Source organism: Erythrolamprus reginae, unplaced genomic scaffold, assembly GCF_031021105.1.
Source record: "Erythrolamprus reginae isolate rEryReg1 unplaced genomic scaffold, rEryReg1.hap1 scaffold_198, whole genome shotgun sequence".
Lineage (NCBI taxonomy): Eukaryota > Metazoa > Chordata > Lepidosauria > Squamata > Dipsadidae > Erythrolamprus > Erythrolamprus reginae.
In genome coordinates this window covers 1,780-15,166 of record NW_027248575.1, presented here as the reverse complement: position 1 = coordinate 15,166, position 13,387 = coordinate 1,780, and positions in this window count along the sequence as shown.

Below are 13,387 nucleotides of genomic sequence, written 5' to 3'. Positions count from 1 at the left end.
AAATCCATCTGAATAAAATGTCAGGGAGTATTTTTTTTCTCTGAGGGTAAAAGCAGATAAGGTTCCGGGAAAGGTGCCAATGCAATTAGAAAGGAAAATTCATCATAGAAGAGAGAAATCAGCTCACTAGGTTTTTATCAGTCAAGCAGTGTCTGGCAAAGAGTTTTTAGCAAAGCAGGAAACAGGCTTCAGGTGGGGCATTTTCAAACACCCCTGTCATAAGTGGCACTCCCCGGAGAAGCGTATTAGGTCCTACACTCTTCATTCCCTACATCAATGACCTCTGTGACCATATTGAAAGCAACTGTGTTCTTTTTGCCGACAATGTAAAACTTTTCAACACCACTGACAACACACTCACTCTCCAAAAAGACCTTGACTTTGTTTCAGACTGGTCTAACACCTGCCAACTTCAAATATCAACCAACAAATGCACTACCCTCCACATCGGCAAAAAGAATCCAAACCGCACATACGAACTGAATAAACAATCTCTCACTGCCAACCCACACTCAGTAAAAGACCTTGGAATACTAATATCGAATGACCTAAGTGCTAAAGCCCACTGCAACAATATCGCCAAAAAAGCTTCTAGAGTTGTTAACGTGATCCTACGCAGCTTCTGCTCAGGCAATCTCACACTACTCACAAGAGCCTACAAAACGTTTGCCAGACCCATCCTAGACTACTGCTCATCTGTCTGGAACCCATACCACATCTCAGACATCAACACCCTTGAAAATGTCCAAAGATATTTCACCAGAAGAGCCCTTCACTCCTCCACTGGAAACAGAATATCCTACGAAAATAGACTAACAATCCTGGGCCTAGAAAGCCTAGAACTACGGTGCCTAAAACACGATTTGAGTATTGCCCACAAGATCATATGCTGCAACGTCCTACCGGTCAATGACTACTTCAGCTTCAACCGCAACAACACAAGAGCACGCAACAGATTCAAACTTAATACGAACCGCTCCAAACTTGACTGTAAAAAATATGATTTCAACAATCGAGTTATCGAAGCGTGGAACTCATTGCCGGACTCAATTGTGTCAACCCCTAACCCCCAACATTTCTCCCTTAGACTCTCCACAATTGACCTCTCCAGGTTCCTAAGAGGCCAGTAAGGGATGTACATAAGTGCACTGGTGTGCCTTTCGTCCCCTGTCCAATTGTCTTTCCTTTCGCTCACTTATCATATATATTTTCTTTCTTTCATATATCCTCTCCTCTAAGTTCACTTTATCCATATATATTACTACATGTCTATTTTTCTTCCTATGTATTTGTGTATTGGACAAATGAATAAAATAAATAAATAAATAAACTATATCACAGCTTCCATGAAGCGACATTGAAAACCCACCCTGAATTTCCCAAAATCATTTGCTTTTATACTGGCTGGGATTGGCATCAAACTACTAAGAGGTAAAGCTGCAATCTTATTTCCTTTTACTATACAAATCCTGTTGTCTTCTCAGAAACCTCTGATATCTAGCATCTAAGAGTGAATTATCCCCTGTAATGTCTTCTTCACCCTCCAACTGAGACCACTCTTCCATTGGTATATCAGCCCCCTCTGGTGGTTCCTCGGGTTCATCCAGGGCACTTTCTCCCTCGCTTCTCACTCTCTACATCAGCTGGCAACCCCACTGTCTGAGGGTATTCAGAGGGGCCTGGCTCACCCTCCCCAGAATCTGTTATTACCAGAGGTGGACAAGGAGTGCTCACAACACTTGCTAAAGAGATCTCTGTAACATTCAGTGGTATTCAGCTGTTCAGCAACACTACTGAATGTGAAAGCTTATAGAAAATAATGTGGGCACTTGTTTTTAATGACAGCAGCTAAGTGTTTGTGAGAGAATGAGTAGGGAAAGAGGTCAGGACGAAGCTGTTGGGACCATGTACCAGCCTGGTTGCCTGATCCTCTCTGTGAGAATACCGGAATGATGTGAAATGCCAGGTTTGATCGGTTCTCTGCTTGGAAGGGAAATCTTCATCCCTCTTATAGAATTCTTTCTTTTTAAAAAAAAGTTTTTCATTTTTATATAATTCTTTCTTGATTTTCTGATAAAACCTCCTTTGCAGAATGTGTTCAGCAGAGCAGCTGTTAGGGATTTCAATTTGGGATTATTATATTTTTCTTTCGATACATTGCACAGAAATAAAAAATAAGTAAACTTAAACAATAAAGTTTGTAATGAAATTTCCAATGTTTTTTTTCTTTCAAGCAGAGAAATAAAATAGCCTTTAATTTTCCACTCAACAGTTTCTGCCTAAAGCCCTTTCTCTGCTCCTCTTCCAAGCTTGTCTTGTCTGTGAAGGGCTGGAGAAGATGTCCAGAGAAAAAGGACCTGGAGACTCTTCCCAGGAGGAGGTTGAAGGGATCCTGTCTAAAGGCAGGTCACAAAAGTTCAATACTGCATAATATTCATCCAGGTCCAAGAAGTGGGTGAATAAGGGTGGGAACCAATGGTGGGATTCAAGTAATTTAACAACCGGTTCTCTTCCCTAATGATTTCTTCCAACGACCAGTTTGTCAAACTGCTCAGAAAGTTAACAACCGGTTCTCTTGAAGTGGTGCAAATTGGCTGAATCTCACCACTGGTGGGAACATATAGATTTCTGGAAGAGGCACCCATGGAAATTGTTCTGCGTTCCAATCACACAGATTGCTGATCAATTGGGAATCAATGCTTAGGTATCAAAATGGCTCCTAACAGCGAACGGAATCCCGTTGCAACTTCCATTTTAAGGAGATAAGAAAAGCTCTGATGGATCAGATGAAGATGCACAGTAACCACACAAATAACTCTGGTTCTCCCAAAAGCAGAAGGTGGAGACTAATGGCTTTGCTCAACATGAAACAGGCATTTCCCCTCGATTTAACTTTCCTCCATCTCACCACACAGGAGTGGACACTCAGTCATCTTAAATTTTATTTATTTATTTTATTTATTTATTTTGTCCAATACACAATATATATTGAAGAGAATAGACATGAAGTATTATATATAAAGAGAAGTTATAAAAATAGAGGAGAAGGTATATGAGGGAAGAAAAGATATATGAGATATGAGATAAGGAAAGACAATTGGACAGGGGATGAAAGGCAGGCTAGTGCACTTATGTACGCCCCTTACTGACCTCTTAGGAACCTGGAGAGGTCAATCATGGATAGTCTAAGGGAGAAATGTTGGGGGTTAGGGGTTGACACTACTGAGTCCGGTAATGAGTTCCACGCTTCGACAACTCGATTGCTAAAGTCATATTTTTTACAGTCAAGCTTGGAGAGATTAACGTTAAGTTTGAATTTGTTACGTGCTCTTGTGTTGTTGCGGTTGAAGCTGAAGTAGTCATTGACCGGCAGGACGTTGCAACATATGATTTTGTGGGCAATACTTAGATCGTGTTTTAGGCGTCGTAGTTCTAAGCTTTCTAGACCTAGGATTGATAGACTGCTTTCATAGGGCATTCTGTTTTGAGTGGAGGACTGAAGGGCTCTTCTGGTGAAGTATCTTTGGACATTTTCTAGGGTGTTGATGTCCAAGATGTGGTATGGGTTCCAGACAGATGAACTGTATTCAAGGATGGGTCTGGCAAAGGTTTTGTAGGCTCTGGTGAGTAGTGTGATATTGCAGGAGCAGAAGCTGCGTAGGATCAGGTTAACAACTCTAGAAGCCTTTTTGGCAATATTGTTGCAGTGGGCTTTAGCACTTAGATCATTTGATATTAGTATTCCAAGGTCTTTTACTGAGTGGGGGTTGGCTGTGAGATTTTGTTTATTCAGTTTATATATGAGGTTTGGATTCTAGGCAGTGAAGGGCTGCAAAATTTTTCACTAACACACTCACCTTTATTTTGTGACCAGGGGATAGCTTAAAGGTCATGTGACTGACTTAAAGGTGGTCAACCTGATGTTACTCAGATCAAGAGTTTGGGTTAGGATGCCTGGCCTCTCCTTGCCTCAAAGAAATACAATTTTCCTATCTATTTACTATTACTGAACATCTAAAATATACTATTTAATTCTACGTATATATGCCACATATGTATATATATATATTACACTCAGGCACACAAAAATATACATTATCTACTATATAAACTATGTGTATGTACACACAAACACACACACATGCACAACCCTTCTGAAATTATACATATTGAACCTCATTTACTGCAATAGGAAAAACAGTGCCCAGAAGGGAAAAAGGGGGGGGGGGATCCAAAAAAATTTCTACTGGTTCTGCATAACTGACCGTACCTGTAGGAGCCCATCACTGATTCTAGGAATCCCCAATTCTGGTATCCCACATTAATCTGATACTTTTTTTTGCAAGTTTCATACTCCCAATCAAAAAGCACTTAGGCGGGCCTGGAACTCAGGAATCCCCTGGTGATTGGCCCAAAGTCATCCAGGATGTTGATATGCTAAGGGAGGATTAGAACTCTGAGCCAGAAGATTTTCATGCCTAAATGAAGAATAGATGTCAAGGTGGACTTTGGTCAAACTGGAAAACAGACTGAAAAACACAAAAACCTTTGAATATGTACCACACTTTACACCCACGAAGTGACATCGGCAAGTTGTACCTGCCAAGAAAAATAGAAGGCCGAGGGCTCTTGTAAATCCAGAAGAAGAAAAATCAAATTTGAATGATTATGTGAACCAAAGTACAGAAAAATTGCTGCAAGCTGTGAAAACATGAACATTATAAAAATAACAGAAACAAAGGCAGAATAGAACAGAGTTCCAGGCAGAGAAGAAGCCCCAGTTGGTTCTTCAGGCCAAGATTGAAGAGGAGCTGGTCAAGGGGGAGAGAAAGCTCCAGGGAGGCTTCCATCTGCGGACACCTCTGGAAAAGCCAGGTGTTGGGTCCTCTCTTTCCCTCCAGCTGGAAGGACCTTGGAAGGAAGGAATTGGGGGGGGGGGTCAGTTTGAGAAACTAACAGGGGCTGCCAGATCCCCCCCTCCCCCATTGTCTCTGTCAACCACAAGGGAGGAGGGAGGAAGGAAAGAAGGAAGGAAGGAAGGAAGGAAACCCATCAGGAGAAGAGAGAAATCAGAGGATACTTTAGGCTGAGTTCATAGCTGGGTGGAGACAAAGATCAGACACCAGGACATGGCATGAAAAAAGCAGTTAGTGGGAGTCCTCGACTTACGAGCACAACTGAACGTAACATTTCTGTTGTTAGAAGAGATATTTGTTAAGTGAATTTTGCCCAACTTTACGAACTTTCTCACCAGAGGCGTTAAGCTTGTAACATGGTTGTTAAGTGAATCTGGCTTCCCCACTGAATTTGCTTGAGGGAAGGTTGCAAAAGGGGATCTCATGACCTTGGGACACAGAAGTGGTCATAAGTCCGAACCATTTGCCAAGTGTCTAAATTTTGATCAAAGGGTCATGGGATGCTACAAAGGTTGTAAGTGTGAAAAATGCTCATAAGTCACCTTTGTACAGTGATGCTGTCATAACTTTGAACGGTCACTAAATGAATTCCTGTAAGTCGAGGACTTGCCTGTACTATATTCCTTAGGGGAAACTAAGGAAGACCCCTGTATGAACCCCTCCCTGCCTGGTATTCAACCCAAGATTTCTAATTTCTAGGTCAAAGAGGAGGGGGGAATCCTTTGGATTCGGCGCAAGATCAGTGGGATCTTGCCAATCTCAGGGAAGAGATCGGTTGGAATTCTCAGATGGGAGAAACCGAAGAAGAAGAAGGAAGAGTGAAGCCAGCAGCCCGGAAAGAAAGTTGAATGGAGGCAGAAGCCACCACAGCCTTCAATTCTGGGACAGCCGACCAATCGGTTTGGTCAGGACGGGGATTTTGATGCAGTTTCTTCTACAGCATTTTGGAATTTAGAGGCTGGTTTTGTGTGTTTTGTCATTTGATTTTGATTAGTTTGTCTCGCAAAGAGTCAAAAAGTACTGCCTTCCTTGGGCTTTTCACTGGTTGAACCAAGGTCATTCACCCTGGATGCTGGCTTCCTTGGGGCTTTAATCCTAGTTAACAGATGGAAGGAATCCGATGACCCCTCTCTCTTTAGCGAGGCTGGTGTGGCTGGTGAGCTTTCTTTGGGAATCGACAGTCTGGATTCAAAGTTCCTTCCCTGACCATTTATTTCCCTGCCACCTTCATTTCCTATTTTATACCCTGTTAACCTTCATAAGAATAATAAAATAGGAGCCTTTGTTTTCGGGGTGCTTCTTGTTTCACAGCCCAAATATCCAAATTCCTGGGAGGGAACTCATCAGAGTCCACAATATATCTGCACTCTTATATGTCATTTTCCCCCCTCCAAAATGATTTTTGTCTATTTTTTCTCTGCTGAAAGAGAGGCTGCTTGGCGAGGAAAGGGGGATCCTGACCCACAGCAAGAAAGAGGGAGATTCCAACACAATCGGGGTTGGGGTGGGGGATCTGAAGGGGCTGTTTTGTACAGATGTTCTGAGCAAAAGAGATGCATGTTTGGAGGAAGGAAATCACCTTTCCCAGAGAGAGTCCAGTGGAGGATTTCCTCGGGAAGATTAGGATCTAGGGACAGGATCCGGCAGGATTAGATCCCTGCAGATCCTCCTCTCTTTCTGGTTCAACTGAGGGCTTTCCGTAGCTTCCCTTCGGATTGGGGTGTTTCTGTGACCCCCCCCCCCAAGTCTTCCCTGGCTGTGGGGCGCCTCTCCTCCCTTCTCCTCCAGCCCAGCGCCTCTTCCTATGGCAGAAATCTTCTCTGGGAAACGGAATCCACTGCAGCCCCACTGCATGATGGATGGGGAGAGGGCAGAAGGAAGTCCTCCCTCCCCTCCAAGGCTTCCCTGAACCCCCCTTGAGCTGCGGACGGTGCGTGTGCAGCCAGATGCTTCCAGCCCGAGGAAGAATCCACGGTTCTGCATGGGGCGGGGGGGGGGGCAGGGGCGGGTGTCGCGAGGAAGCGTTTCTCTCGGCCGTTGGAGGTGGGAGGGGACAGAACGAAGGACAGCACCAATGGGAATTCTGCCTGCTTGAGCGTCACCGGTTTCTGGGCAGAGTCCTTTGTGGCTTCACCTGAAGGAAGAGAGAGAGAAGCGGAGAGAGTGGGAGGGAGGGGGGGAGGGATCTTGGCCTGAAGAACCAACTGGGGCTTCTTCTCTGGGCGGAAGTCTCTCCTCCAGGGGGTGAAGTCAAGGGAAAGTCTGCCTGGAGACCGATGACACTTGGTCCTCCTCCTTGCTGACTGCTCCCAATTCCTACTTTCGAGGAAGCCCCATTCTGGACTCAGCAGCCTTTCGACGACCCCTTCGGTTGGCGCAGAGAGGGAACCGGCGGGGAATTCCATTGCCTGAGCCCAAGGGATCCATGGGATCTTGAGTCAGGTCGTTTTCTCTTCTGGGAGGGGAGGGGTGAGGCAGGGCGGGGCCAGATAGGGGAGGCCAGAAGGAGGGGCCAGGACCAGGCAATTCAGCCAGTTCAGATGAAAACACATCAACAGAATTGGAAGGGACCTTGCAGGTCATCTAGTCCAACCCTCCGCCCATGCAACGGAACTTACACCTGCCTTTACCTAGGATCAAACTCCCAATCTCCTGACAAAGGAAGAACCGATTAAATCCCACCACTCCTCCCTTCCCTGTACTTTCTCTTCCCTCCCTCCTTTCCTTACTCCTCCTCCTCCTCTCTCTCTCTCTCTTTCTTCTTCTCTCTCCCTCCCGAATTCATTTAGCTCAAGAGCTTTCCAAGGCCTTTTACTCTCCGTTTTTTCTATTGATTCCACATACTTAAAAAAAAAACATTTTTATTGAATAGTTTTAAAAACATATAAATACAAATATACATATGTACAAAACCAACTTTCAAAAGACACCACATGACATTACATAGCACAAGAAGACCTAAACAGTAAAAATCAATACCGGTAATGCATACATTTTAGCAGTAACATAGTTCAACCAAAGCTTACAAGGTTTGCTAAGACTTTTATCTTATGAATAATATTTCAAGACTCAAAGCTTTCCTGAGAACATGGTACCTGGATCTTGTCCATCACCTTAATGCACAACCATTCTTCAGCAGGAAGGCAGATGGTGGGGCTTCCATCAATTGCTATTATACCTGCCTAACAAAGCAGCTCAGTCAGTGGATAACCACACCATCCCCAATGCTATTGCTATATACTAAATAATAATTAATATATGAATTAAAATACAGTGGGTTATCCGTAAACTCTCATGAAGTTGCTGGCATCATTCTTAAATATGTATGGAGAACAAAAAGCACCTGCCATTACTGCCTTTTACTTTGCAAGAGTATCAGGGGTTCAGTTTTGATTTATTCTGATACCCTTCTTGGTTAAATCCATTTCAACAGCAGCAGTCTCTCCCTTTTTAACTCCTACATTATCCTTAAAGTGTGTAGACTTTTTAGTCTTTTGATATACAAGACAACTCAACTTGTTAGAAGCTTCCTACAATATGTGGTCATGTATGTTAGATGGCAGGTGACTCAGATGTGTTTTATTTTCCTTTCCTGTGGGATCTTTTGTGCTATGAAATGTACAGGAAAGAAGAGAAGGAAGCTTTACATTGTATTCCTTCTTTTGCTTACAGGAGAATACTGAGGGCGTATTCAACAAAACTTGCGCTATCAGCTACGGCTCCTATCGAAATGTCTTCCCCATCTGGACCCTGGGGTGCTTTTCATCCCTCTATCCTGCCAGCCCCCTTTCAGGCAAATGCTCAACAAAGGCAAGAAACAGGAGGAAAATACTGGCTGCAGAAATGACCAATGGACATAGTTCAGGATTTGCTGCTCTGTAAATGTGGGGTTTCTAACCAGTCTTAAAGGAACACCCCACCTGTTTGAGGTTCTTTTTGAGACAGGAACTTGAGGCCAATCAAAAGACTCTTTTCCAAGGAACCAGTGAAGAAAGAAATCAGTGAAACCCTGTTGCTGCTGCTGCCCTGTTGGTTATTGCTCCTTATAAGGTACAGTGATCCCTCGAGTTTCGCGTCCTCGAGCATCGCGAAAGAGCTATATCGCGAGTTTTCAACCCGGAAGTAAACAACACCATGTGTGCATGCGTGCCCTTTTTTTCTATGGCCACGCATGCGTAGATGGTGGAGTTTCCCCGCCGGGCAGAGGCTTCCCTGGGTCTTCCCCCTCTTGCCCCGGTAAGACCCCAGCGGCGGAAGCGGAGCTGGCAACGGCGGGCGGCGCGCGCGCGCTTGCGGACACCCCAGCTCCGCTTCCCAGCTGGGAAGCGGCCCCAGCAACGGCGTGGGCGGGCGGGCGGCGCGCGCACGGGGAAACCCCAGGCGCGAGCAACGGCGTGGGCGGGCGAAGGGCAGGCGGCTACTTCGCGAAAAATCGATCGTCGCGAGGGGTCCTGGAACGGAACCCTCGCAATGATCGAGGGATCACTGTATCTCTAAATTCAGCTACATTTAGAAGAAAAGAGCCCTAATCTGGCAAAGACAAAGACATCTGAGGAAGAATGCAAATATGGAGTCTTGAAGGCTTGTGGAACTTTGCTCTTCTGAGTAGTTGAAGCTCCCTTCTCTTAAGTAGCAATAAGAGGAAAAATATTAGCCACTTTTATTCTGTCCAGTCATTTTTATGCCCTATTTGGACAAAACCCTAACCCTAAGATTTTCCCCTCTTCTTTCTTCCGTTTAATATTTTTAAAGATATCCCTACTCCCTTTTGCGATTTTTCTTTATCTTTCTATATTTCATCCCTGTCCACTATTCCCCCCCCCGCCCCTTGAAGAATTTATTTTATTAAGATCCTTGTTAAATAGTTTTCAATTCCTCTGGATCTCTGCTTTTTAAATGCTTGACTTTTATATGTATGATCCAGGTTTTCTGACTTTTCATTCATCATAAGTTTGCTTTAATAAACAATTTTAAAAATATTTGTAATCTTTTATGTCCTTAATTTTTAGTTTTCAAGTTTTCCTTGGTTCTCTCACCTCATTATCAAAAAGATCATATTTGCATACAGCATGCAAAACGTAGTTTATTAACACTTTGTTTGCATAAACAGGAATTATCCAAATAACATTAGCTTTCAGACTAATCCTTAGCCTGATCTACTGCAAATAGTTGTGTAAGCTAAAAACCAAAAATTCCTATACTAGTACAGGCTATTTTATATTAAGGAATATAAATAACATTAGGGAAATATGACCTGGTTCATCCACAGTTTTCATAGGTAGTAATAAAAAGTATACGGAGTCTACGAGTCTACGGAGAGGGGCGACATACAAATCAATCAATCAATCAACAAACAAACAAACAAATAGGTTTTAGAAAAATTAAAAGATGATGGGTGAAAATATGTTTTTCTTCTTTTCTTAAATATGGATTTCTTTTCTTTCCCTTCATTTTTTAAATAGAATGCTTATTTTTCCCGAATCAAATGGGGTTCTCCAATAGATCAACATGCATGCATACATACATACATATTATATTTCCCTGAAAATAAGACCTTGTCTTACATTTTTTGAACCCTAAAATATGCACTTGGCCTTATTGCCGTGCACTCAAAAGCCCATTTGGCCTTATTATATCAGGAGATGTCTTATTTTGGGGAAAACATGTAGAAAAGGAGGGCAAATTGAAGGCTTAGAGAATTCTGAAAAAAGTCCATAAATATTGCACTTTCTTCTAATACTAGAAATTGAATCATTGTATAATGGTTATAATATTTTATTTATTCAGTTTGATTTGTGTGGCCATCCACTGGTTATACAACTTTGGTTAACTAACATCCAGTTAAAAAAACTGAAATGGATATGACGACAAGGTGGCTAAATAACCAAGAAGAATCAGATTTTTACAATATTTGGAATAAAGTTTATGCATGGTTAAACAAAAAAAAAGACCTGAAAATATATTAATGTATTATAATACTTTATTTTTCTATAATTATAGGTATTAATGGTTAAATTACATAAAAACAAAAATTCTTCTTTTCACTTAAATTACTATGTTGATTTTACAAACTACTGTATTAGTATATTTCTTTTCTGTATTAGAAAGACTTCTACAATAATTGTAGCCCCAAATGTATGTTAAATGTATGTATGTCCTGTTTGTCCTTTTTATGAAAATTAATAAAAATATTTAAAAAAAACAGATTAAAACCTATGAGCTCTAAAAATTTGGGCTTGTGTATTTTTATGACTTAATTATCCTGCCTCCAAGCATTTGAGGCCACATTGAAAAGATTATGCATTAAAAACTAAAATTACTGAAAAGCAGTTGTTTACGTTCTAAAATTAAAATTAAAAATAAAAAACCAAGCAAAAACCACCCACAGGTTTACTGCTGGCACAGTTGTATCTACAGTACATCTGAAAGAGTTTTGAGGGTGCTACCAAAATAGCTGTACAAAATAATTGTAGCCTTGATTGCTTTTGATTACTTTTGAACACATCACAAAAATTCACGTCACAAAGGAGGGACGGAGAAGAGAGGGCGCCTTCCCACGACCCCCCCTCCCTCCCCTGTGCTCCTGCGAGAGACCCCCCCCAAGGGAGTCCCCCCTCCTCAGATTTAAGCGGGGCCCCTCTCAGAGGTTTGAGCGGAGACCCCCCCAAGGCATGGGGAATGTAAAGCTTCCACGCCGGCCCTCCCCCCCATCTCCCGAAGCAAGCGGCGCTGCCTCTGAGTGCCAACAGAGTGCGCCATTCCACCCCCACCCACCCGCTCCCAACCGTCTCTTGGCCCAACTGACCTGGGAAGATGGCGGCTGATGGTAAACCGGAAGCCGGCAACGCCATGTCTGCCTCAGGGTCGCCCTCTCCAAACTCTCTTCCCGGCAGCGCTGTGGGAGGCCTGGCCAGCGGCGAAGAGCGTCTTAAAAGAGGCGCCGAGCTAGCGGGCAGGCCAATGGCACAACCTGAGGAAATACCTCCCTGAGGCGAGGGGGCCCGCTCAGGGGACGTACAGGGATCCCTCCCGCCTCATCGAGGAGGCCTCCATTGAGCTCCCTTATAAAAGGAGCAGTACCAGTGTTGGGACAGAGTGGATAAAGGCACTCCGATTAAAATGGCATCACCAGGATCTTGTTGGCCATGCTGGGGGGGAACGAAAGGCTTGAGCTGCGCGGGCCTCATGTTTCTCAAGCGACCGAAAGACTCCCCACCTGGTTTGCCCAAGGGGGGGAGGGCGCTTCGGTGTTAACCGGTGCGAATTTTCCATGTCATAGATACTTCCCCGAAACGCAAAAGTTTCTCCGAGCTTGTGTGAAGCGACACCGCTCCCACTCCCCTCTTGATATCCGACGGCCAAATCCCAGAGGAGAAGAACAAGAAGCGATAAAGTGTATTGTGGGTGGGGGCTTTAAAATCCTGCCCTGGGAAACGCCGATGCGTGCCGATTTCTCCGTCCAACACAATAGCCTCGTCTTCCAAAATCCAAGCCAGGTTTTGTCTCGGACCTTCTCTGCCCGCCTTCAGCCCAACGGAGCCCGCCCCTCCTCCCGGGAGGTTTCTCTGCTGGTCTCACGCCTTCGTTGTTTTGGTTCCCGCCGCCGGCCAGGCGCCCTTCGAAGCCTTCCAGGCGGGCCACAGCGCCTCCTCCCGGCCCGCCGCTGCAGTGCAGCCAACGGCAGAGACCTGGCAAGCGGCCGGCTTTGCCAAAAAAAAAAAAAAGCTTCGGACACCCCTCCCAGTTTGTTTTTGTCGTTGCGAGGGTGGGTGGGGGCTCTCTCTCCTTTGGGGGCTCTCTCTCCTTTGCAAGGGCTGTTTCCCGGCTGCCCCCCCCCCACAAACAACCTGACAGGAATTTTTTTCTGCCCCCCCCATTTTTTCCCCGTCAAGCGCGTAATAGCGGCGGCTGCACCTTTGAGAGAACGGAGGGGGCCCTGCTTCTTTCGCCCAGAGAGTTCACGGCATCATACGGGGTTTTGCATCCACTGTGACAGGCAGGGCAGGCAAGTGAAGGCCCAGCCGGCCCAGCCAGAGCAAGCCGCCCATCCACCCCTTTCCCCCTTCCGTGACCCTCCGTCTCCATCTCCGAGACCCAGTCATGGGCTGCTGCCCACACGGGGGTGGGGAGCTATGGGCGTAATGAAAATTTTAGGTGACTGACACAGGACCACATCTTTTTAAGAAACATTTTAAAAGTTATTTATTTATTTTAATCATTTGCGCATGCGTTGCTGTGCTAGCCAGCAGATCTAACCGGGATGGGGAAAATTGAGGGCGAGGAGAAAGCTGTGTAGTTCAGAGACAATCAAACAGGCTCCTGTGGCCAAGCAGCACCGCCTTCCGGAGCTGCATAAAGCAAACGGCCAGCGAGCAGCTAAGGAGCTTTTTTACTTTGGAGGCAACCGAGAGCTTAGGATCCACTGCGCCTCTCAATTGTGCTCTCTTCCTGGACTGGGAGCAACCCTGCAT